The sequence below is a fragment of the Lithobates pipiens genome, unplaced genomic scaffold, assembly GCF_037356315.1.
Source record: "Lithobates pipiens isolate NorthernLeopardFrog02 unplaced genomic scaffold, aLitPip1_a1.2 Scaffold_30, whole genome shotgun sequence".
In the NCBI taxonomy this organism is placed as follows: domain Eukaryota; kingdom Metazoa; phylum Chordata; class Amphibia; order Anura; family Ranidae; genus Lithobates; species Lithobates pipiens.
Genome location: NW_027507791.1, coordinates 169,501,729 through 169,529,289, shown reverse-complemented (window position 1 = coordinate 169,529,289; position 27,561 = coordinate 169,501,729). Strand labels below are relative to the sequence as shown.

At 47.5% G+C, this 27,561-nt stretch overlaps 4 pseudogenes; all 4 read right to left on the bottom strand.

Moving 5' to 3' along the window:
* Nucleotides 1–22,748: 22,748 nt before the first annotated feature.
* Nucleotides 22,749–22,867, bottom strand: LOC143949656 (5S ribosomal RNA; annotated as a pseudogene).
* Nucleotides 22,868–22,965: 98 nt separating this feature from the next.
* LOC143950108 (5S ribosomal RNA) lies at nt 22,966–23,085 on the bottom strand (annotated as a pseudogene).
* Nucleotides 23,086–23,397: 312 nt separating this feature from the next.
* On the bottom strand, nt 23,398–23,516 carry LOC143950030 (5S ribosomal RNA; annotated as a pseudogene).
* A 297-nt stretch (nt 23,517–23,813) lies between these two features.
* LOC143946076 (5S ribosomal RNA) lies at nt 23,814–23,932 on the bottom strand (annotated as a pseudogene).
* Between the last annotated feature and the right edge of the window lie 3,629 nt (nt 23,933–27,561).

Here is a 27,561-nt window from a genome sequence, read left to right as displayed (position 1 = left end):
AGAGATGCAAGGGTGTACAGAGAAGCTAGTATATATAGAAGACTACAGCATACAGAAGAAAGGCTAGTGAATACAGAATAAAGGCTGGCTTCTACGGAGAGGCTAGTGTATGCAGAACACTATCTAGGGTATACAGAGAGGCTAGATTATACAGAGAGGCTAGTGCATAGAGTGAAGCTATTGTATATGGAAGGCTGGCTAGTGTGTACAGAAGAAAGTCTAGACAGGCTATAAAGAGAGACAAGTGTTTACAGAAGACAGTTTGGGGTATACAGAGATGCTAGTTTATACAGAGAGACTAATGTATAAAGAAGACAGGCTAGGGCATACAGAAGACAGAAGACGGGCTAGTGTATTCAGAACATAGGCTAGTGTATATTGAAGACAGGCTATTGTATGCAGAAGACCGGCTAGTGTAAACATGCTGGTGTATATAGAGAGGCTAGTGAATTTAGAGGGTATGCTAAGTGATAACAGAAGACAATCTTGGCTATACAGAGACATTTCATCATTTCATCTAGCTCACATCTCTAATGGAGTTTGTCTCATTGCCATGTTATGCCTTTTAATTCTTATGCTAAATATAGATTATACTCACTACACGATTTTAATCATCCACATAAGCATGCAATAAAACTATCATTCATCAAAATAAACCATGTACTCTTTTGCTCTATTTTGCATATTTGTAATTCTCCACATCAACTGTCACATTATGTGACAGTCCTGACACACCATCCTGACTTATTTTGCTTTATTTCTTATTAGAAATATAGAGTACGATCTCCAAATCCGGTTAAATCTATTCACTTCGATGAGTTCTACCGCTAATTGTACGATCTATGCAAAATGTTCACAAAACCATCCATTTGCTACCAGACATGCTGCACATACTAAGAGTAATGTAATTATCGCTCGCTAACGATGTAAACAGTTTTATTGCTTTTCTGACATTAACCGAGTATCTCTGACATTAACTGAGTATCTCTCTGCACTATGATCTTAATAATAATAATAATAATAGGATTGTGTAATGCAAAGATCAACTAGTCTAATATAAGCTTTCTCAATGGTACCGGCATATCCTTTAAATTTAGACTAACGCAACTATTTCTCGGCCATTTTCAAGCTAAGCTTTCAATCTCTTACCGTTGAACAGCGTTACTTCTTCATTTAAATGTCCTATTGGTCGCCTATATTATATTACTCTCTGAAAAGCACTAGTCTTACATCTTAAAAAACAGTTTTATTGCTCAACCAGTATCAGCTGTCATGACATAAGCAAATAAACGTTTCCACTGTTTGACTCAATTTTCTGTATTACTTCTTTTTCTCCACCTTAACTGTCACAGTTAAAACACAGTGACAAAACATTTATTTTTACCGCAGCAAAATGTAAGAAAAGCAGTGTAAGCCGTCTTTCTGCCATATGCTTCATTAAAATTAATGTACCGCTTTTAAATCCATATCAATTCCACATAACCGTGAACCGTCTTAAAATTGTAACATTTACTGATAGCAATTACTGATATTACATTATGACTATACCAGTGGAAAATGGAACTGTGAAATTAATCCTAATCTCAGAGTTAATTTAGCTGATAAATTTACGATTTACTCAACGATTTAAACTTAGATTTTTTCAAGCTAAGTCTATTTAATCTTAAGTCATTTATACTATATTCTACTGTACTCTTAAATTATGTACTGTTGTTCTGTATTTTAGCCATGCTCATATTTAATTTTATGTTGCAACCATCGAATCTCATTGCTATCCCGACATTCTGCCTTAATGAGGATATTACTTTGCAACTATCCCTTGATCCCTTTTGTGTATTCACTTTATCTCGACCTATATATACTGCCTCAATATTTTCCTAAATTGTTTTGCTATAGTTATTATTATTATATTATAGAGATAACTATCTCTAAATCATTGTAAACCTGACCATAGTTATAATGGCTACAGCTTATTTTACGTTAAAGCAAAATTCACACAAAACCATTTTTTTTAAAAACCTTTACACATTAAGAGTAATGCAACCATCTCTCGCTACCTCTTTGCAATAGGATTCTCTTTCCAGTGGAAACGGAAAATAGTCATTGTAAGCCGTCTTCCTGCGTAACAAAATTAATGGAACGATTTGCACGTTGGAATTCTGCTTAGCTCACACTTTGCTGCATGTAGCCGCGTTAATTGTATTAATGGTTACATGTAAATACCCAATGGGGATTGACATTTCATGTCTATCTCACATCTCTAATGCAATTTGTCTCTTTGCCATATCATACTTTGCCAGTTACTATACTTTCTCATCCTTAAAGACACGTAAGGATCCTGAAAAACGATAAAAAAACCTAGTCACTTCGTTGCTGATATTTCATGATTACAGTCAGACAATCATCTCATCTAATTGCTATTCCAACATTCTGCCTTGGTATTACTTTGCAACGCTCTATTGAACAATATTTTGTGTATTTCCACTTAAACTCGTCTCAATATTATCCGTTCTAATTTTGCTAAATTTGATTGTAGAGTTTGCTATGTCTAAATCCATATACTCACCTTTATTACGTATACTGCTAATTTTAGGATAATACAAAACCATCGTATTGCTTCTTTACACGCTGCACATATTAAGAGTAATGCAATGCTACCGTGAACAGTTTAATTGCTCTTCTCACATTTAGCTGGTATCTCTCTCCAATAGGAAACTGAATTTTTACAACAACGATCACTCATCTAATATCAGTCAACTCAGTGCTACCAGGATAACTTTTACATTTAGAGTAATGAAATGATTTCTCTGTCATTTTGAAGCTACTGCAACTAACGCTTCCGATCTCTTTTCAACTGTAAAACTTAATCTCTGCTATTGCAGAATATTTAGCTGCTTAGCTCACACTTTGCTGTACGTAGCCGTGTTAACAGTATTAATAACTGTAAGTAACCAAAGGGGATTGACATTTAATCTCTAATTCAGATTCACATTTCTAATGCAGTTTGTCTTTTTGCCATGTCATACTCTGCCAGTTATTATCCTTTCTCATCCTTATGCTATATTTGGGGTATATTCACTACATGATTGAAGACACGTAATGAACCTGATTGATAAAAACCTACACACGTAGTTGCTGTTATTTCGTGTATTTCCACTTAAACCCGACCTGTGTATACTGTCTCAATATTAATCTGAGTTATTTTGCTATATTTATTATTAGAATAAACAGATTACTATCTCTAAATCCTGGTAAACCAACTCACACCCAACCATCTTATTTCTTCCTTACACGCAGCACATATTAAGATATTAACATTTAGCCGGTATCTCTCTGCAATAGTAAACGGAATGTGTAGATCACTCATCTAATATCGTCTTCTCAGTGCTTCCAAATTTAGAGTAATGCAACGATTTCTCAGTTTTATGAAACTACTGCAACTAACGCATTGGATCTCTTTCCTGTTAAATTACGCTCTGCAATATTAAGCCATGTAAATTGTCCTATTGGTCTGCTAACAATGCTATGTATAATTATACAAATCTTTCAAAAGCAATATCGTCTCACTGCAATACTTACACTCTGCATAATACATATAATAATGCGAATAGTGCTAATAATAAAGTCGTCTAAAACTCGGCTATAAGTAGAGAATAAAACTATCTTACATCAAAATAAACCATTACTGCCAAACCAATAACGGCCAATTACTTAACGTCTATCAGTCAATGACTTAACAAAATAAACTTAGCACTCTGTTGCTCTATTTTGTATATTTGTATAAAATAAAGTCCTGTCTTCTTTACACGCTAGCCTTTCTGTATACATTAATCTCTCTGTGTACACCAGCCACTCTATATAGACTAGCCTCTCTGTCTTCTGTATACACGTGCCCGTAATCTATATACACCAGCCTGCCTTCTTTTTACAATAGTCTCGGTGTCCCAGCCTCTCTGCATACACTAGCCTCACTGAATGCCCCAGACTGTCTTCTTTATACACAAGCCTATCTGTAAAAAATAGCCTGCCTTTTGCACTCATTAGCCTCTCTGTAAAACACAGTCTCTCTCTGGATCCCCTAGCCTCCATCTCTGCATACCCAGGACCTTCCTCTGTATAATCTAGCCTATCTGTATACACTAGCCTGTCTTTTGTACAAATTAGCCTCTCTGTAGCCGGTCTTCTGTCTACTCTTGGTTGTCTTTTGTTATACACTAGCATCTCTTTATAAATGATCTCTCTGTATACCCAAGCCTCTCTGTATACACTAGTCCGCCTGTATACACTAGCAAGTCTGCATACACTAGCCTCTCTTTGTAACCCAATCTCTCTCTCTGTATACCATAGCCTCCATCTCTGCATACCCAGGACGTTCTTCTCTATAATCTAGCCTATCTGTATACACTAGCCGGTCTTCTGTAGACATTAGCCCCCCTGTATAAACTAGCTGGTCTACTGTATACACTAGTCCGTCTGCATACACTAGCAAGTATGCGTACTCTAGCCTCTCTCTCTGTATACCTTAGCCTCCATCTCTGCATACCCAGGACGTTCTTCTGTATAATCTAGCCTATCTGTATACACTAGCCTATCTGTATACACTAGCCTGTCTTTTGTACACATTAGCCTCTCTATTTAAACTAACCAGTCTTCTGCATACACTAGTCCGCCTGTATACACTAGCAAGTATGCATACTCTAGCCTCTCTCTCTGTATACCCTAGCCTCCATCTCTGCATACCCAGGAGTAGTGATGGCCGAACGGTTCGCCCGGCGGTCGTTTCGCGGCGAATTTCCGACTTTCGCCGTCCGCGGGTTCGAACGCCTTTTTCCGTCGTTCGCCCCGGCGGACTTACGTGTTTAATGTATACAAGAACTTTAACCTTTCGTGACACGTTTATCATGTGTTACAGGACAACCAATTGAGACATGACAGCTCATGGACACTTGGACATTCCCCCTAACCTATAAATACACCCGATCCGGTGGCCATTTTACATTCTTTCTTCTGTCACTGTAGGGAAAGGATCCTGTGTGGAGTAGGGACAGAGAAAACGCTAGCTATTTGGTACACAAAAGTTCTTTTCAGGACTGGTATAGGTGTTAGGTCAGCAGCCTGAGTTTCTTTTGTCAGTTTAGATAAAGGGACAGAGCGCTGTATGCTGCTATTTTAGGGACAGCTCAGCCAGATTAGTCTTTCTTCATCATCATCATCATCATCATCATTAGCTGTTACTATCAGGTCCACAAAAGAGCTGTTCCAGCTAATCGTTCCAGCCTACTCTTTTTTGCCAATTTGTATAGGGACAGGCAGGAAGCAGTGTGTCAGGCAGTGAGGATAATTTTAAAGACTTGCTGTTACTATTAGTTCCACAAAGGTTCTTTTCAGGACTGGTATCAGTGGTACGGTAATAGGCTTGTACACGTATAATATTCTTTCTTCCAAATATAGAAAGAATATTATACTTGACTGCTGCCCTTCTGCTGCAGTCTGCTAATCATTCACAACTCACTTGTTCCACAAAGCTCTTTATCAGGACTGGTAACTTGGTCTGTCTAGGGTGCTACGGTACATAGGCTTGGGTGCGGTACAGTCTGCTGTTCTGTAAGGACCGCTATCGGTCCACAATACATAGGGTTGCCGTGCACTACTGCTGACCGCTGCCCTATACTGCAGCAGTCCTTCATTGGTATAGGGACTGACGTACAGTCTGCTAATCACTAACACACAACCTGCTTGGTCCACAAAAGTTCTTATAAGGACTGGTAACTTGGTATAGGGTGCTACGGTACATAGGCCTGAGTGCGTTACAGTCTGCTGTTCTGTAAGGACCGCTATCGGTCCACAATACATAGGGTTGCCGTGCACTACTGCTGACCGCTGCCCTATACTGCAGCAGTCCTTCAGCGGTATAGGGACTGACGCACAGTCTGCTAAACACTAACACACAACCTGCTTGGTCCACAAAAGTTTTTATAAGGACTGGTAACTTGGTATAGGGTGCTACGGTACATAGGCCTGAGTGCAGTACAGTCTGCTGTTCTGTAAGGACCGCTATCGGTCCACAATACATAGGGTTGCCGTGCACTACTGCTGACCGCTGCCCTATACTGCAGCAGTCCTTCATTGGTATAGGGACTGACGTACAGTCTGCTAATCACTAACACACAACCTGCTTGGTCCACAAAAGTTCTTATAAGGACTGGTAACTTGGTATAGGGTGCTACGGTACATAGGCCTGAGTGCGTTACAGTCTGCTGTTCTGTAAGGACCGCTATCGGTCCACAATACATAGGGTTGCCGTGCACTACTGCTGACCGCTGCCCTATACTGCAGCAGTCCTTCATTGGTATAGGGACTGACGTACAGTCTGCTAATCACTAACACACAACCTGCTTGTTCCACAAAAGTTCTTATAAGGACTGGTAACTTGGTATAGGGTGCTACGGTACATAGGCCTGAGTGCGTTACAGTCTGCTGTTCTGTAAGGACCGCTATCGGTCCACAATACATAGGGTTGCCGTGCACTACTGCTGACCGCTGCCCTATACTGCAGCAGTCCTTCATTGGTATAGGGACTGACGTACAGTCTGCTAATCACTAACACACAACCTGCTTGGTCCACAAAAGTTCTTATAAGGACTGGTAACTTGGTATAGGGTGCTACGGTACATAGGCCTGAGTGCGTTACAGTCTGCTGTTCTGTAAGGACCGCTATCGGTCCACAATACATAGGGTTGCCGTGCACTACTGCTGACCGCTGCCCTATACTGCAGCAGTCCTTCAGCGGTATAGGGACTGACGCACAGTCTGCTAAACACTAACACACAACCTGCTTGGTCCACAAAAGTTTTTATAAGGACTGGTAACTTGGTATAGGGTGCTACGGTACATAGGCCTGAGTGCGTTACAGTCTGCTGTTCTGTAAGGACCGCTATCGGTCCACAATACATAGGGTTGCCGTGCACTACTGCTGACCGCTGCCCTATACTGCAGCAGTCCTTCATTGGTATAGGGACTGACGTACAGTCTGCTAATCACTAACACACAACCTGCTTGGTCCACAAAAGTTCTTATAAGGACTGGTAACTTGGTATAGGGTGCTACGGTACATAGGCCTGAGTGCGTTACAGTCTGCTGTTCTGTAAGGACCGCTATCGGTCCACAATACATAGGGTTGCCGTGCACTACTGCTGACCGCTGCCCTATACTGCAGCAGTCCTTCAGCGGTATAGGGACTGACGCACAGTCTGCTAAACACTAACACACAACCTGCTTGGTCCACAAAAGTTCTTATAAGGACTGGTAACTTGGTATAGGGTGCTACGGTACATAGGCCTGAGTGCAGTACAGTCTGCTGTTCTGTAAGGACCGCTATCGGTCCACAATACATAGGGTTGCCGTGCACTACTGCTGACCGCTGCCCTATACTGCAGCAGTCCTTCATTGGTATAGGGACTGACGTACAGTCTGCTAATCACTAACACACAACCTGCTTGGTCCACAAAAGTTCTTATAAGGACTGGTAACTTGGTATAGGGTGCTACGGTACATAGGCCTGAGTGCGTTACAGTCTGCTGTTCTGTAAGGACCGCTATCGGTCCACAATACATAGGGTTGCCGTGCACTACTGCTGACCGCTGCCCTATACTGCAGCAGTCCTTCATTGGTATAGGGACTGACGTACAGTCTGCTAATCACTAACACACAACCTGCTTGTTCCACAAAAGTTCTTATAAGGACTGGTAACTTGGTATAGGGTGCTACGGTACATAGGCCTGAGTGCGTTACAGTCTGCTGTTCTGTAAGGACCGCTATCGGTCCACAATACATAGGGTTGCCGTGCACTACTGCTGACCGCTGCCCTATACTGCAGCAGTCCTTCATTGGTATAGGGACTGACGTACAGTCTGCTAATCACTAACACACAACCTGCTTGTTCCACAAAAGTTCTTATAAGGACTGGTAACTTGGTATAGGGTGCTACGGTACATAGGCTTGAGTGCGGTACAGTCTGCTGTTCTGTAAGGACCGCTATCGGTCCACAATAGATAGGGTTGACGTGCACCACTGCTGACCGCTGCCCTATACTGCAGCAGTCCTTCAGCGGTATAGGGACTGACGTACAGTCTGCTAAACACTAATACACAACCTGCTTGGTCCACAAAAGTTCTTATAAGGACTGGTAACTTGGTATAGGGTGCTACGGTACATAGGCTTGAGTGCGGTACAGTCTGCTGTTCTGTAAGGACCGCTATCGGTCCACAATAGATAGGGTTGACGTGCACCACTGCTGACCGCTGCCCTATACTGCAGCAGTCCTTCAGCGGTATAGGGACTGACGCACAGTCTGCTAAACACTAACACACAACCTGCTTGGTCCACAAAAGTTTTTATAAGGACTGGTAACTTGGTATAGGGTGCTACGGTACATAGGCCTGAGTGCGTTACAGTCTGCTGTTCTGTAAGGACCGCTATCGGTCCACAATACATAGGGTTGCCGTGCACTACTGCTGACCGCTGCCCTATACTGCAGCAGTCCTTCATTGGTATAGGGACTGACGTACAGTCTGCTAATCACTAACACACAACCTGCTTGGTCCACAAAAGTTCTTATAAGGACTGGTAACTTGGTATAGGGTGCTACGGTACATAGGCCTGAGTGCGTTACAGTCTGCTGTTCTGTAAGGACCGCTATCGGTCCACAATACATAGGGTTGCCGTGCACTACTGCTGACCGCTGCCCTATACTGCAGCAGTCCTTCAGCGGTATAGGGACTGACGCACAGTCTGCTAAACACTAACACACAACCTGCTTGGTCCACAAAAGTTCTTATAAGGACTGGTAACTTGGTATAGGGTGCTACGGTACATAGGCCTGAGTGCAGTACAGTCTGCTGTTCTGTAAGGACCGCTATCGGTCCACAATACATAGGGTTGCCGTGCACTACTGCTGACCGCTGCCCTATACTGCAGCAGTCCTTCATTGGTATAGGGACTGACGTACAGTCTGCTAATCACTAACACACAACCTGCTTGGTCCACAAAAGTTCTTATAAGGACTGGTAACTTGGTATAGGGTGCTACGGTACATAGGCCTGAGTGCGTTACAGTCTGCTGTTCTGTAAGGACCGCTATCGGTCCACAATACATAGGGTTGCCGTGCACTACTGCTGACCGCTGCCCTATACTGCAGCAGTCCTTCATTGGTATAGGGACTGACGTACAGTCTGCTAATCACTAACACACAACCTGCTTGTTCCACAAAAGTTCTTATAAGGACTGGTAACTTGGTATAGGGTGCTACGGTACATAGGCCTGAGTGCGTTACAGTCTGCTGTTCTGTAAGGACCGCTATCGGTCCACAATACATAGGGTTGCCGTGCACTACTGCTGACCGCTGCCCTATACTGCAGCAGTCCTTCATTGGTATAGGGACTGACGTACAGTCTGCTAATCACTAACACACAACCTGCTTGTTCCACAAAAGTTCTTATAAGGACTGGTAACTTGGTATAGGGTGCTACGGTACATAGGCTTGAGTGCGGTACAGTCTGCTGTTCTGTAAGGACCGCTATCGGTCCACAATAGATAGGGTTGACGTGCACCACTGCTGACCGCTGCCCTATACTGCAGCAGTCCTTCAGCGGTATAGGGACTGACGTACAGTCTGCTAAACACTAATACACAACCTGCTTGGTCCACAAAAGTTCTTATAAGGACTGGTAACTTGGTATAGGGTGCTACGGTACATAGGCTTGAGTGCGGTACAGTCTGCTGTTCTGTAAGGACCGCTATCGGTCCACAATAGATAGGGTTGACGTGCACCACTGCTGACCGCTGCCCTATACTGCAGCAGTCCTTCAGCGGTATAGGGACTGACGCACAGTCTGCTAAACACTAACACACAACCTGCTTGGTCCACAAAAGTTTTTATAAGGACTGGTAACTTGGTATAGGGTGCTACGGTACATAGGCCTGAGTGCGTTACAGTCTGCTGTTCTGTAAGGACCGCTATCGGTCCACAATACATAGGGTTGCCGTGCACTACTGCTGACCGCTGCCCTATACTGCAGCAGTCCTTCATTGGTATAGGGACTGACGTACAGTCTGCTAATCACTAACACACAACCTGCTTGGTCCACAAAAGTTCTTATAAGGACTGGTAACTTGGTATAGGGTGCTACGGTACATAGGCCTGAGTGCGTTACAGTCTGCTGTTCTGTAAGGACCGCTATCGGTCCACAATACATAGGGTTGCCGTGCACTACTGCTGACCGCTGCCCTATACTGCAGCAGTCCTTCAGCGGTATAGGGACTGACGCACAGTCTGCTAAACACTAACACACAACCTGCTTGGTCCACAAAAGTTCTTATAAGGACTGGTAACTTGGTATAGGGTGCTACGGTACATAGGCCTGAGTGCAGTACAGTCTGCTGTTCTGTAAGGACCGCTATCGGTCCACAATACATAGGGTTGCCGTGCACTACTGCTGACCGCTGCCCTATACTGCAGCAGTCCTTCATTGGTATAGGGACTGACGTACAGTCTGCTAATCACTAACACACAACCTGCTTGTTCCACAAAAGTTCTTATAAGGACTGGTAACTTGGTATAGGGTGCTACGGTACATAGGCTTGAGTGCGGTACAGTCTGCTGTTCTGTAAGGACCGCTATCGGTCCACAATAGATAGGGTTGACGTGCACCACTGCTGACCGCTGCCCTATACTGCAGCAGTCCTTCAGCGGTATAGGGACTGACGTACAGTCTGCTAAACACTAATACACAACCTGCTTGGTCCACAAAAGTTCTTATAAGGACTGGTAACTTGGTATAGGGTGCTACGGTACATAGGCTTGAGTGCGGTACAGTCTGCTGTTCTGTAAGGACCGCTATCGGTCCACAATAGATAGGGTTGACGTGCACCACTGCTGACCGCTGCCCTATACTGCAGCAGTCCTTCAGCGGTATAGGGACTGACGCACAGTCTGCTAAACACTAACACACAACCTGCTTGGTCCACAAAAGTTTTTATAAGGACTGGTAACTTGGTATAGGGTGCTACGGTACATAGGCCTGAGTGCGTTACAGTCTGCTGTTCTGTAAGGACCGCTATCGGTCCACAATACATAGGGTTGCCGTGCACTACTGCTGACCGCTGCCCTATACTGCAGCAGTCCTTCATTGGTATAGGGACTGACGTACAGTCTGCTAATCACTAACACACAACCTGCTTGGTCCACAAAAGTTCTTATAAGGACTGGTAACTTGGTATAGGGTGCTACGGTACATAGGCCTGAGTGCGTTACAGTCTGCTGTTCTGTAAGGACCGCTATCGGTCCACAATACATAGGGTTGCCGTGCACTACTGCTGACCGCTGCCCTATACTGCAGCAGTCCTTCAGCGGTATAGGGACTGACGCACAGTCTGCTAAACACTAACACACAACCTGCTTGGTCCACAAAAGTTCTTATAAGGACTGGTAACTTGGTATAGGGTGCTACGGTACATAGGCTTGAGTGCGGTACAGTCTGCTGTTCTGTAAGGACCGCTATCGGTCCACAATAGATAGGGTTGACGTGCACCACTGCTGACCGCTGCCCTATACTGCAGCAGTCCTTCAGCGGTATAGGGACTGACGTACAGTCTGCTAAACACTAATACACAACCTGCTTGGTCCACAAAAGTTCTTATAAGGACTGGTAACTTGGTATAGGGTGCTACGGTACATAGGCTTGAGTGCGGTACAGTCTGCTGTTCTGTAAGGACCGCTATAGGTCCACAATAGATAGGGTTGACGTGCACCACTGCTGACCGCTCACCTATACTGCAGCAGTCCTTCAGCGGTATAGGGACTAAGAGTTTTGTCACAGGGTCATTTAAAAAATGACATGCAGAGGAAGAGGCAGGCCCTTCCGCAGGGGTGGTAGGGGTAGGGCAGGAGCAACAGGCTTGAGCCAAAGTGGGAAGTTGCAGAAGGTGCGTTCAATTACTTTAAAGGATGCACCAGACTTGGTTGAGTGGCTCGCTCAGCCTTACTCTTCTGCACCCTCCTCATCCTCTCGATCTGCACCCTCTTCTTCACTCTCTGCTATGTGCACCCCCAAAGACACTACCACCAACAACACGACCACCACCACCACCACCACATACCTTCCGCTTGAGTCACTGGAATTATTTTCCGATCCATATCAAGAGGACATTTCTGATGCGCAGCCACTCTTGGTATTGGATCAGGAAGAGGAGGTAGCAACAAGCGCTACTCAGCAGTCTGACGCCAGTACCCAGATCAGCCCAAGGAGGAGGTTGGTCCCCGGTGTTGCTGCCTACTCTACTTATAGCGGTGGGGAAGGTGACGTTGATGATGACGTGTCTAGTGATGTCACGTGGGTGCCCACAAGAGAGGAAGAGGAGGGGAGTTCAGAGGGAGATATGGACCAGCAGATAGGGAGGAGAAGCAGCAATGACTTACATTGCACAGCAGGGACAAAGCAGACTGCAAATGTATCAGGAGCGAGTCATCGACCATGTACGGTCACATCTGGCGCTCCCAGGACACCGGCACATGGCTCCGCAGTGTGGGCTTTTTTTAACGTGTCCGCTGCTGACAATAGCGTTGCCATCTGCAATCTTTGCAGTCAACGCGTTAGTCGCGGTAAGCCCAATACTCACCTAGGGACGACCGCCTTAAGAAGGCACATGAGCAGCCATCACCGAGCCCAGTGGGAGCAACGGAACACACAAAGCCACACTGCAGGCTCTCACCGTCCAGCCTCGTCTTCTACTTCTCCTTCTCCTCTCTCCTCACAATTGTCCTCCACTCCACCTTCCATCACGCCAAGCTCACATTTTTCTGCAAAAAGGCAGGCTTCCGTGGGCCTAATGTTTGAGCGTAAAAAAATGATGACGCCGGATAACCCTCTTGCCCAACGGTTGGCGGCTGGCTTGTCAGAACTCATAGCCCGCCAACTACTGCCATATAAACTGGTGGACTCGGAGGCCTTTCGCAAATTTGTGGCCATTGGAACACCACAATGGAAGGTCCCAGGAAGGAAGTATTTCTCAGAGAAGGGCATCCCAGAGCTATATGGCCATGTTCAGCGGCAAGTGAATGTATCTCTGGCACACAGTGTCGGTGCCAAGATACATCTGACCACAGACACGTGGTCTAGCAAACACGGGCAGGGAAGGTATATCAGTTTTACTGCCCACTGGGTGAACCTTCTGACGGCCGTCAAGCATGTAACCCGTGGCACCCGTGTAGATTTGGTTTTACCGCCACGGATTGCATGCAGGCCTGACTCTTCTTCTCCTCCTCCTACTCCATCCTCCTCCCTCTCCTCCTCAGCTGCCTCCTCCTTTTCCGCTGCTAGCGTCTCTTCCACTGCACCGCCCAAGCTCCCCAGAACCTATTCCACATGCCAGGTGAGACGTTGCCATGCCGTGCTGCGTCTGTTGTGCCTGGAAGCAAAGAGCCACACTGGCCCGGCACTCCTTTCAGCTTTGCGTTCACAGGCAGATGAGTGGCTAACACCGCTCAATTTGACAGTTGGTAAAGTGGTGTGTGACAACGGTGCCAATCTGCTTAGCGCATTGAAACAGGGCAAAATCACGCACGTGCCGTGCATGGCACACGTCTTAAACTTGGTCGTGCAGCGATTCCTTGTCAAATACCCTGGGGTCCAGGACATCTTGCGGCAGGCAAGGAAAATCTCGGCCCATTTCAGAAGATCTTACACGGCCATGGCTCGCCTTGCTGACATTCAGCGGCGACACCATCTGCCGGTCAGACGTCTTATTTGCGATTGCCCGACGCGATGGAACTCAACCTTCTATATGCTTGATAGGCTGCTCCAGCAGAAACGTGCAGTTAACGTCTACCTGTATGAACTCTGCGAAAGAAACGGTTCTGGGGAGCTGGGTTTTTTTTCACCGCGCCAGTGGCTGCTCATGCGCGACACATGCAGACTTCTGCGGCCATTTGAGGAGATCACCAAACTGGTCAGTCGCAGCCATGGCGCCATCAGTGACATGGTACCTTATGCCTTCTTTCTGGAGCGTGCATTGCGTCGTGTCATTGATCAGGCTGTGGAGGAGCAGGAGCGGGAAGATGAGGAAGTCGCAATGCTGGATGAATTCCCAGGGGGGGCTACTCTATCTGAGACAAGTCAACAACAGGAGTCTGATGAGGAGTCAGAGGAGGATGGTGCCGGGGCGGATGAGCAGGAGCAAGAAGAGCATGCTTTAAACCTTTCTGGGATCCCTGTTGTGCGAGGATGGGGAGAGGAGAATGAAGAGGACGACATTATCCTGGATGATGAGCAGGAGCCAGGCCACCACACCGCTTCCACTTTAGTGCAAATGGGGGCCTTCATGCTCCAGTGTTTTAATAGGGACCCCCGTATAAAAAGCATGAGGGTCAAGGACCAGTACTGGGTGGCAACGTACTTAGACCCCCGGTACAAACACAAAATGGCGGAAATGTTACCGCCGTCGCAGAGGGCTGTCAGAATGCAGCACTTCCAGGCCTTGCTTCGAGAAATGCTGCATTCTGCTTTTGCGTGCGCTGGCAGAGGAGCAATTCCCACTCCCAGAGAAGGATTTGCGGGTACCAATCCAACAGCGCCTGCAAGAAGAGGCCGGTTTGAAGATGTGTTGGTGACTTCGGATATGAGGTCATTCTTTCAGCCGACCCATCGACAGGTGTCATCCGGATCCAGCATCAGGGAACGCCTAGACCGTCAGGTGTCCGACTACATTGGGTTAACGGCCGATGTGGACGCTCTGAGGAGTGATGAACCCCTAGACTACTGGGTGGGCAGGCTTGACCTCTGGCCAGAGCTTGCCCAATTTGCAATCGAACTGTTGGCTTGCCCCTCATCCAGTGTCCTGTCCGAAAGGACGTTCAGCGCAGCAGGGGGGATTGTGACCGATAAGCGTACTCGCCTAGCTCACCACAGTGTTAACTACCTCACATTTCTAAAAATGAATGAGGCATGGATCTCGGAGGAATTCAACACATGTGATCAGTAGACCATGTATATGTCTATAAACAATTTTTGGAATCAAGCACACAGACCTTCTTAATTCATTTGGCTCACTTCCCTGACCCAAAAAAGCACACCGTACTATATGCCCCTACCCTCCTCTTTGAAGAGGTTGAGCGGTGTCATATTTCTACTGGGGCTGCTTATTATGAGGGGTTCCCACCATCCCTGTGCTGTGCTGACTTCCTCCTGGGTGTTCTTATTATGAGGGGCTCCCACCATCCCTGTGCTGTGCTGACTTCCTCCTGGGGGTTCTTATTATGAGGGGATCACACCATCCCTGTGCTGTGCTGACTTCCTCCTGGGGCTGCTTACGGTGCTGCTGTCAGCGCTGTATGTCACGGAGCTGCTGTCAGCGCTGTATGTCACGGAGCTGCTGTCAGCGCTGTATGTCACGGAGCTGCTGTCAGCGCTGTATGTCACGGAGCTGCTGTCAGCGCTGTATGTCACGGAGCTGCTGTCAGCGCTGTATGTCACGGAGCTGCTGTCAGCGCTGTATGTCACGGAGCTGCTGTCAGCGCTGTATGTCACGGAGCTGCTGTCAGCGCTGTATGTCACGGAGCTGCTGTCAGCGCTGTATGTCACGGAGCTGCTGTCAGCGCTGTATGTCACGGTGCTGCTGTCAGCGCTGTATGTCACGGAGCTGCTGTCAGCGCTGTATGTCACGGAGCTGCTGTCAGTGCTGTATGTCACGGAGCTGCTGTCAGCGCTGTATGTCACGGAGCTGCTGTCAGCGCTGTATGTCACGGAGCTGCTGTCAGCGCTGTATGTCACGGTGCTGCTGTCAGCGCTGTATGTCACGGAGCTGCTGTCAGCGCTGTATGTCACGGAGCTGCTGTCAGCGCTGTATGTCACGGAGCTGCTGTCAGCGCTGTATGTCACGGAGCTGCTGTCAGCGCTGTATGTCACGGAGCTGCTGTCAGCGCTGTATGTCACGGTGCTGATGTCAGTGCTCTGTATTACGGTGCTGCTGTCAGTGCTCTGTATCTCCTGCACCCTCTTGTTTGCCTACCCTGGTCCCTGACCTTCCCTCTCCTCCATTGCCTTCATTAGCTCCATAGTCCTGAATTGTCAGAACAATTTCCCAAATAAAAAAAAAATGCTTGTAGTTATCGATCCCAAATTCACCTCATACATGTATTATGCTATTGTCCAGGTGGTGGGACTACGTGCTACCCCCTAATAATTACCCCGTGGCCGCAAATTCGACCTAAAGGTTTGCGAAATTCGCCTCCCATTGAAGTCAATGGAGCCCGCGGCGAACGGTCGTTTTCGCGAACGTTTGTGTCCGTTCGCGTTTCGCGTTCGCGAAACGTCCCGTCGGAAGTTCGTCCATCACTACCCAGGAGAGGCAGGAGTATGCAGACTTGCTAGTGTATACAGAAGGACTAGTGTATACAGAGGACCGGCTAGTTGATACAGACAGGCTAATGTGTACAAAAGACAGGCTAATGTATACAGATAGGCTAGATTATACAAAAGAACGTCCTGGGTATGCAGAGATGGAGGCTAGGGTATACAGAGAGAGAGGCTAGAGTATGCATACTTGCTAGTGTATACAGACGGACTAGTGTATACAGAAGACCGGCTAGTTTATATAGAGAGGCTAATGTGTGCAAAAGACAGGCTAGTGTATACAAATAGGCTAGATTATAGAGAAGAACATCTTGGGTATGCAGAGATGGAGGCTAGGGTATACAGAGAGGCTGGTGTATGCAGACTTGCTAGTGTATACAGACGGACTAGTGTATACAGAAGACCAGCTAGTTTATACAGAGAGGCTAATGTGTACAAAAGACAGGCTAGTTTATACAGATAGGCTACATTATACAGAAGAACGTCCTGGGTATGCAGAGATGGAGGCTAGGGTATACAGAGAGATAGAGGCTGGGTTACACAGAGAGGCAGGGGTATGCAGACTTGCTAGTGTATACAGATGGACTAGTGTATACAGTAGATCGGCTAGTTTATACAGAGAGGCTTCCGCTGCTCACAGGAACACACTGGATTAATTAACCAACTTGTACAAGACACCGCTATCCTCCTGTCTGACACCAGTCCCCCTTGGAGGCTTTACCCCTCACTGTATGGGTGGTCCCTGCCTCTTCCTGGATGCTCCACATATACCCCGACGACATTGTCGGAGGGGCACCACTTGACAGGACACGGGGCTGTCATGCCGGTGGCATCTCCCATTGGATAAAGGGATGATGGCCCCAACCCCTTGGCAGCAGGTTCTTTCATGTACAGACCAGGGCGGCTCATCTTTCCTTCTGGAGTCATGACCTTAGAGGGGGGAGTTGCGCTTTGGGGGTTCTGAGTAATACCTAGAGCGCTGTACTGGAAGGGCTTGACATTCCCGCATATGTGTCCCCTCCCCCTGGTTGCGCCCCTCGTCCCCCCCTCTGGCCCCCACCTACTCTTTGCCGACATTGCCTTCTGCAGCTTTCGGGGACACCCTGGATGACGTATTTATTGAGCCTATTGGTACGAGACACTGCTTCCCTCCAATGTGACTCTGGACCCCCCTGGAGGATTTACCCCTTACTGTTTGGGCGGTCCCAGCCTCCCTCTGGATGCTCTACACAGCCCCCGATGGCGATGCAGGAGAGACACTAATTGGCGGGCCCCAGGACTGCTGCTCGGGTGAAGTCTCCCGTTGGATGGAGGGATGGTGGCCCCAGCCCCTTGCCTGCTGGATTCTCCATGCACCGACCAGGGCTGCTCCTCTTTCATCTTGATGTGGTGACCATGGAGGGCAGGAGTTGAAATTTATGGCGTCCGGGTGGTTGCTGGTGTGAGTACGCTAAAGGACTTGACATTTCCGCATGTTTGTTTCCTCTCCCTTGCTGCCCCCCCTTCCCTCCCCCTTCCCTCCTTCCCTTCCCTCCCCCCTTTCCCCCTTCCCTCCCCCTTTCCCCCTTCCCTCCCCCTTTCCCTCCCCTCCCCCCCTTTCCCCCCTTGCCTCCCCTTTTCCCCCCGGGGCGTGGACGGGGGAGAGGGGGTAAGGAGAGGACAATCTGCCAAAGGGAGAAATGCATTTGTTCGGGGACTACATGTACTTTTGGGGTATGGGACGGGGGGTGGTTTATCCCATTCTGTGATGCCTTTTCTGTTGTGATGGACTCCCTCGTGCATGCCTACATTTAGGGGGCGAGCCGAGGAGACCCCTCAGTGCTGACAGTTATGTGCTCTACCTCTGTTTTGATTATACTATTGTTTTTTGGTTTTATGATGTTACTGATTGTCTTTTATCTGCATACCGGTATCAGACGTGACATTTACCACTGCCGGGACTGGGGGGACTAGGATTCGGGGGCTTCCTCTCTGACCTGTCTACCCACCAACCCAACTAGGACAGCGCTTTAAACCCAGTGTACATCTGGTAAGCGCTATAGCATAATTGTGCTGTTTTAGTATACCCTTCCTGTACTGTTGAGTGCGGACAACCCTTAATTTCCCTCTTCCCCTGGGGATGAGGTGCCCGGCCTCTTTTTCCCCTTACCTTTCCTTCCATTTGCCCTTCCTTTCTCCCCCTTAGTTCCCGCCATCCATTACCTACCCAAAACCTACCTTAGTTCAACTTTCTTTGCTTTTCTCTGACGTCCCCCTCCCCGAGGAGCGATGGCAGACTCAGTCAAGGTCACCTCTCTAAACGTTAAGGGACCGAACTCCCCTGAAAAACGGTGGATCCTCCTGTGAGAACTGAAGACTTAATGTACTGATGTGGCCTTTATACAAGAAACACATTTTAAAAATACTAGCCTCCCCTTTCTATGGTCGAGATCCTTCCCTAAAGTCTACCACTCTACAAACCCCTCCTCTAAGACCAAGGGAGTCTCCATTCTGATCTCTAGCAGGCTCCCCTGGGTTCTCCAGGATTCTCTGGTGGACCCTGGGGGCCGATATCTTTTTCTTAGGGGCCACATTGGAGAGTGCCTTTTTACATTTGCCACTGTGTACGCTCCCAATGATCACCAAGACACGTTCCTCAGAACTACCCTGCACAGATTATGTGACTTTTGGGAGGGCCAGTTGATATTAGGTGGGGACCTTAATGTCCCCTTTCGCCATCGGTTGACACTTCTGCCTCTTGCTCCTCGCTCCTCATTTCCTCTAGAAAGCGGATTACTAAGTGTTTACTGAATGACCAATTAGTTGATGTCTGGCGTCTGCAACACTCTGGGGAAAGGGACTACTCTTTTTGCTCTTCCCCTCACAAATCATACTTGAGGATAGACTTCTTGTTGATTCCACATGACCAACTGCACTTGGTGAGCTCTTCCTCCATCTGCCATATTACTTGGTCCGACCATGCTCCTGTAGCCCTTACCTACACCCTCTCTAGGAACCCCTCACCTAAGTCTCTATTCTGGCACCTTAATGAGAGCCTCCTCCAGATACCGGAAGTTTTAGCAGATGTGACCAGGGAATTGGACTTTTATTTCCAAGAAAACTAAACGCAGGACTGCGACCCGGGGATAATTTGGAAGGCTCACAAGTCAGTACTCCGCAGGGTACTTATCAGGCACGGGGCGCGCATCAAACAAACACGGAAGGAACAGCTTGCTAATCTGTTTTGTGAACTTGCCTCTGTGGAAGCGAAACATAAACATGCCCCCTCACGGACCTTAGAGATTGAATTGGGGACACTCCGTACCCAGATTGCTGACCTACTCCATTATAAAGCGAAAGCGGCACTCCAGTTTTGTCGTAAACTGACATAGGAGTCAGGGGACAAATGCGGAAAAATCTTAGCCAGGTCGGTAAAGGAGTTGAAATCTGCCTCTTACATACCACAGTTGATAGATGAGAATGGCCAGAGGGCCTCTACCCCAACCCAAATAGCCGAAGTCTTTGAAAAATGTTACTCTGATCTCTACAACCTGCCCGATTCAGGGTCCGGACAGGACAATATAGACAGATATGTAACTGGTTCTGGTCTACCAACCCTCTCATCGGACTCACGGGAGTACTTGGAGGACCCGATCACACTGGAAGAAGTCCAGACGGCTGTGGGACCTCCGAAGGTGGGTAATGCTCCGGGCCCTGACGGATATACCGCACAATACTATGAGACCTTCCTCCCTATTCTCGGCCCGCGCTTGGTGATTTTATTTAATACTCTGAGCTCGAATGGGGATTTTCCTGAGGATACCCTTAGAGCCCACATCTCGTTGATACCTAAGAAGGGCAAAGACCCGGGCCTATGTGGGAGCTACAGACCCATTTCCCTCCTAAATTCGGTCCTAAAACTATTCTCTAAAATGCTCGCCGCGTGATTGACACATCACTTGCAGTTCCTTATACATATTGACCAGTTAGGTTTATTCCCACCAGGGAAGATAGGGACAACACCATTAAGGTGCTTACCCTGGTCCATAAAGCAAAGTCATCTGGGACCCCTTGTCTTTTCGTGAGTACTGATGCCGAGAAGGCTTTTGATCGGGTCAAATGGACATTCATGTTCTTGGTCCTTCGCCATATAGGTCTGAGTGAACGGATGCTGGCATGGATAAGTAAGATATACTCACGCCCTTCAGCTCAAGTCAAAGCGAATGGGGTGCTCTCATCTCCCCTTGACATCGGGAATGGGACCAGACAGGGTTGACCCCTGTCACCCCTGTCATTCGAACCCTTTCTCTCCACAATTCGACAAAACTCAGACATAACGGGACTCCAAATGGGTACTATTGAGTGCAAGATATCTGCCTACGCGGATGACATGCTGTTCTCGCTGACGAATCCCAGAGTTTCCTTGCCAAATCTCCTTCGGGAATTCCAGATATACGGGATACTTCTTGAAATCAGAGGCCATGGGGGTTGCAGTCCCCCCGCAAACGTTAATAGACTTGCAGTCCAATTTTCGATTTAAATGGACCCATACAGCCCTTAAAACTTCCCCCCACCCCTTGTCACTAAGATCCGCAGTTTGCTTCACGGGTGGCATTTTGGCCTCCATTCCTGGTTCAGGAGATGCAATCTCATTAAAATGAACATACTCCATAAATTTACCTATCTTTTCCAAGCTCTCCCGATCCCGATTCCAGTCCCGTTTTTTAAGTAAGCTCAATCCTTGCTCACTCAATTTAACTGGGCCCACGAAAATCCCAGACTTAAGCGGTCACAGCTGACATTGTCTAAACAACAGGGAGGGTTGGTTCTCCCTGACTTGCGACGCTACTACCTGGCCTCCCATCTGGGGTGTGTATTGGACTGGAATCGAAACAAACTTTCTAAGCTCACTCCCGAATTCCGCTAAGAAGCCCCATGTGGTGCTATAAGGATTTACCCACAGAATTGACGTCACATCCCACTAAAGGGGCTTAGTTGAAAGTCAGTCACCTGATCGCTACCCAAAACACACTCACGTCTTTGACTTCCCCCCTATTCCCTGTACGTGGCCATCTGAACTTTGAACCGGGGACCCACTTAGAAATTCCAACCTAGACAATGCGTCTAAATTCGTCATTGAGGGAAAATGGCCTTCTTTCTCAACCCTAACAGATCCGACAGGGCTTTTCCAACTGCCTTTTTGGAGAGTGGCGCAACGACATCATTTTCTCCATTCCATCCCCAATTCTCAAACGTTCGCCCGCCCTCAGACCGAGTTTGAGACTCTATGCAGGAGCGAAGGCCCTTTGGCCCACATTCTCTCTCAAACAGATTACCCACAATTAACCTGTCTGTCCAACTGGGAAAAGGACCTTAATTGCTCGTTTTCCCCAGCACACAGAACGCATTATCACTTTGGCTCTCAACACCTCGCTGTGCACGAAGATACAGGAGACAAATTTTAAACTTCTCACCAGGTGGTATTTGACACCATCAAAGCTGCATAAATGTTTCCCATCTTCCTCAAACATATGCTGGAGGTGTGGAGAAGAAGAGGGCACGTTGCTCCACATTTTTTGGTCCTGCCCCAGCTTGGTGGACTTCTGGACAGAGATCTGATGCATAACACAAAAATTCACAGACTTCTCCATCCAGGAAGAGGCTGCATTCTTTCTCTTGCACCATTCACAGATTCCCTTTAAGAAGTACAAAAAAATCTATTTTACGGCATGTGATAAATGCGGCGAAATCCTGCATCCCTCTCTATTGGAAAAAATGTTCCCCCCCTTTCATTACTCACTGGCTTAGGAAAATAGAGGACATTAAAAAAAATGGAGGACTTGATCCTCACATCACAAGGTAAACAAGAATTTTTTAAACAAACCTGGGACATCTGGAATACCTTTATATTCTCGCTGGAAGGATGTCGCCTGCTATCGCCTTAGTGCTCTGAGCTTTCCTTGACTGGCCCCTTGGACAGTGGCTGCCATCGTGTCTCGTCCCCTCTTCTCCTTTCCTGATCTTTCACCCCTTCTCTTTTCTGCCTTCCTCCCCTATCTCTCACCCCCTCCACCCCCTCTCTCTTTTGGAAAAAGTGGAAAATTGGGAATGACGGCCCCACACCCCCCTATGGATGGATTATGCCGGAGGGACCGGGGGTTTGTGTGACCATGGATCTTGGTACAGTACTTTATCCATGCCTCGAATCATTGTGGTTGATGGAAGGCAGACTCACAGTTGCGAATATACCTGTATCAAGTATTGTTCAGCTGCTTTTAGCTCTGTATTTCTCTGTTGCATTATGTACTCGGGGGACCGTCTTCCCCTGTTAGGAGAAAAAATTATATTTGAAAAAATAAAAGAAGCCTACGACACCTGGTATTCCCAGGCGGTCTCCCATTTAGGCATTAACCAGGCCCGACCCTGCTTAGCCTCCAAGATCAAACGAGATGGAACATATTCAGGGTGATGTGGCCGTAGACAATATCTTCAGGCACTCTCAACTCTCTTGACAAACGCCAAGATGGTCACCTTGGGAACAAGCAGAAAAAAATAGGGCAATGGCAACAACATAAAAAGAAGCCTACGGCATCTGGAAATCCGAGGCGGTCTCCCATCCAGGTACTAAACTGGTCCCAACCCTGCTTAGCCTCTGAGATCAGATGAGATTGGGCTCTTTCAGGGTGATGTGGCCGTAGGAGATTTCTTCAGGCACTCTCAACCATCTTGACTAACGCCAAGATGGTCACCTTGGGAAACAAACAAAAAAATCAAGTCAACGCCAACACCATAAGAAGAAGTTTACAGCACCTAGTATTCCCAGGTGGTCTCCCATCCAGGTATTAACAAGGCCCGACCCTGTTTAGTCTCTGAGATCAGACGAGTTCTGGTGCTTTCAGCGTTATGTGGCCATAGGCGAGCTCTTCAGGCACTCTCAACCCTCTAGACAAAGATGGTCACCTTTGGTAAACAAACAAAAAAAAAACAAGTCAACGCCAACAACATAAAAAGAAGCCTACAGCACCTAGTATTCCCAGGTGGTCTCCAATCCAGGTACTAGCAAGGCCCAACCCTGTTTAGCCTCTGAGATCAGAGGAGATCGGGCGCTTTCATGGTTATGTGCCCATAGGCAATCTCTTTGGGCACTCTTTAGTCACCTTGAGATACAAGCGAAAAAAAACAGGTCAATGTCAACAACATAAAAAGAAGAATACGGCACCTGGTATTCCAACGCCATCTCCCATCCAGGTACTAACTAGGCCCAACCCTTCTTAGCCTCAGAAAAGAGAAGAGATAGGGCTCTTTCATGGTGATGCTGCTGTAAGCGATCTCTTTTCGGCACTCTCAACCCTCTTGACAAATTCCAAGATGGTCACCTTGGGAAACAAGGGAAAAAAAAAATGAATCAATGCCAACAACATAAAAAGAAGCCTACAATAACTGGTATTCCCAGGTGGTCTCCCATCCAGGTACTAACCAGGCCCGACTCTTCTTAGCCTCCAAGATCAGACGAGATTGGGTGCTTTCAGAGTGATGTGGCCATAGGCAATCTCTTCAGGCACTCTCAACCCTCTTGACAAACACCAAGATGGTCACTTTCGGAAACAAGTGAAAAAAAAAACAGGTCAACGCCAACAACATAAAAAGAAGTCTACGACACCTGGTATTCCCAGGCGGTCTCTAATCCAGGTACTAACAAGGCCCGACTCTTCTTTGCCTCCAACATCAAACGAGATCGGGTGCTTTCAGGGTGATGTGCCCGTAGGCAATCTCTTCAGGCACTTTCAACCCCCTTGACAAACGTCAAGATGGTCACCTTGGGAAACAAGCAAAAAAATTAAAAATAAGTAGTAAGCTAGAGACAATACGGCCCGAGTCCTCAATTTAATCCATGCGGCGCATGTACAGGGAAGGCCCTTGCTTATGTTGTCAACGGACGCGGAGAAGGCCTTTGACAGGGTGGCCTGGCACTTTATGCTGGCCACCCTGGAACATATAGGTCTTGGCCCCAACATGATGAGCTGGGTAATGTCGCTTTACTCCACGCCGTCGGCAGCGGTACGGGTGAACGAGTGGTGCTCGGACTCCTTCCCCATCACTAATGGGATGAGGCAGGGGTGCCCTCTGTCTCCCCTAATTTTTATTCTGAGACTGGAACCACTTATGTGTCACGTTCGGAATGACCCGAATATTACTGGCATATCCAAACCCTCGGCACACCACAAAATTGCGGCATACACTGACGATCTAATTTTTTTCGTCTCCAATCCACACATTTCGCTTCCCAATATACTCGCGGCTCTCCGGCGATACGGCAGCCTATCAAACTATAAAATCAATTGCGCCAAGTCGGATGTATTGAATATATCGGTCCCGGATGGTGAGGCCAAGAGGCTACGCTCCGCTTTTCCATTCTACTGAGCTGAAAAATCTATACGTTACCTGGGCGTTGACATCGCAGCGGATTTGGCGCAATTGTACCCGCTTAATTTTGTCCCTCTCCTGAATAGACTTAAATCTGATTTGGGAAACTGGCATTCTTTAACACTAACCTGGTTCGGGCGCTGTAATGCATTAAAAATGATGGCCCTCCCGCGGATCTTATACTTGTTCCAGACATTACCGATCCGTTTACCCCCAATTTTTTTCAGACAACTGCAGGTGCTGCTCCGGGACTTTATTTGGGCGCGCAAACCGCCCAGAGCCCATTTGCAATTGCTTGCCAGACCAAAGGACAAGGGGGGTCTGGGTCACCCAGATCTGAGACAATACTACAGAGCGACTCTGCTAGAGAGAGTCGTTGATTGGCATTGTAATGGCCCACACAAGCAGTGGGTGGAGATGCAGATTGAGGATGGATCCATTCCCCTATTGATCTCCCCGTGGCTCCTGTCCTCCCTACCAAAAGACCTCAGAGATCACCCCGTAGTGGGAGCTACGTTGGCTGTTGTGCGGAGGTTGTTCCGCTGCACACACATTGCTCCCCTGCCGTCACCAATGACTCCAGTTATAGGTAATCCAGACTTCACACCGGGATTTACCAACAAGAAACTGCGACAGTTGACAGTGGTGGGGAAACAGTGTCTGGGAGAGGTGTGGCCCTCAGGAGGGCTCCGGACCACGCAAACTGTCGCCGAGCTTTCTGACCCTCCGCTTGACTTGTTTAGTGCTTATCAACTTCGTCACTTTCTTCTGGCATACAAAGGGCCCCCTACACTCCTAGAGACCTGACGCCTTATGAATCCATCTGTCACAAAAGGGAACCTGTGCGACACACCCTCTCCCTCCTGTACAACCTATTGAGTTGGTAGGAGGAGGAGTCGACCCCACCATTTATCCACAAATGGGAGAGGGACTTAGGCATCACATTTACCCCACAACAGATAGGGAAGATCCTGACCTTAGTACATAAAGCTTCCATCGCAAACCAATATCAAGAATCAGGATACAAGATAGTCTCATGCTGGTATAGAGTCCCATGTTGGAGGTGCAATTCAGATACGGGGACCATGGGACACATTTTCTGGGCATGCCCGGCCTTGAGGAACTTTTGGGTGGAGGTGACCGGGACAATAAAAACTCTCACAAATGTAGATATCGCAGACAACCCAGCAGCGTGCCTTCTACACTTGACCGAACAGCCGGTTCGAAAATACAAAAAAACCCCCACGATGCAACTCCTGAACGCCGCCCGGGCCTGCATTCCCACACTGTGGAGGCAGCTTCAGCCCCCATCCAAGGTGCTGTGGTATTCCAAAGTCAATCATATTCTCCGGATGGAAGAATTGACCGCCACCCTTCACAACACTGAAGAGGCATTTAGTGTTACATGGAGGCCCTGGAGGTATTTTACTGGTAGTCGAGACTACATTCGGGAGGTGAGCAGCGCCCCCTGTCCCAGAAAACGACTGAACATCTAACGTTTACCTACGTAGGCCATGTCTGCCCTGGGTGGCATCCCACCCCCCTCCCTTTTTGTCTTTATTTTTCTTTTTTTCCCCTCCGCCACCCCCCCCCCCTTCTCTCTCTCTGTCTTTGCACTCTCTTCTCCCCTGTCCTCCCCTTTGACTATGCCTTGTCTCCTTACTAGCCTTCGGGACCCAGAAGAACCCCAGGGTTCTGGACACGACCGGCTCATATTTTACTCTGGTTCACATAGGTCATGATAAGCTGGCTCGCTGTGGTCTCAGTTGTTCTCCATGATTACATTTGTCCGAACGGAGCTGCACTTGTTATACTGTACTACATGTCGGAGGTGAGGTTTCTCTCTTTTCTGCATGAAACTGTAGGACTCCCCTCTGAGAACCCAGAGTTATTTGGCTGCCTATTTTTTGTTACCATGTAATTGTGACCCTGGGTCATGCTGTATGGTTGACTGTTATATTTATGTTGTTCTACTTATACTTAATAAAAGAATAAAAAAAAAAATAAAATAAGTCAATGCCAACAACTTAAAAAAAAAGCCTATGACATCGAGAAATCCCAGGCGGTCTCCCATCCAGGTACTAACCAGGTCCCAACCCTGCTTAGCCTCTGAGCTCAAATGAGATTTGGCTCTTTCAGGGTGATGCAGCCATAGTAGATTTTTTCAGGCATGCTCAACCCTCTTGACAAACGCCAAGATGGTCACCTTGGGAAACAAACAAAAAAAAGAAGTCAACGCCAACAACATAAAAAGAAGCCTACAGCACCTAGTATTCCCAGGCGGTCTCCCATCCAGGTATTAACAAGGCGCGACCCTTTCTAGCCTCTGAGATCAGCGGAGATTGGGCGCTTTCAGGGTGATGTGCCCATAGGCAATCTCTTTGGACACTCTCATCCCTCTTGAAAAATGCCAAGATAGTCACCCTGGCAAACAAGCGGAAAAAAACAGGTCAACGCCAACAACATAAAAAGAAGAATACGGCACCTGGTATTCCAAGGCCGTCTCCCATTCAAGTACTAACTAGGCCCAACCCTTCTTAGCCTCTGAGATCAGAAGAGATAGGGTGCTTTCAGGGTGATGCGGCTGTAAGCGATCTCTTTAGGCACTCTCAACCCTCTTGACAAATGCCAAGATGATCACTTTGGGAAACAAGTGAAAAAAACAGGTCAACACCAACAACATAAAAAGAAGCCTGGGCATCTGGAAAACCCAGGCGGTCTCCCATTCAGGTAAAAACCAGGCCCAACCCTG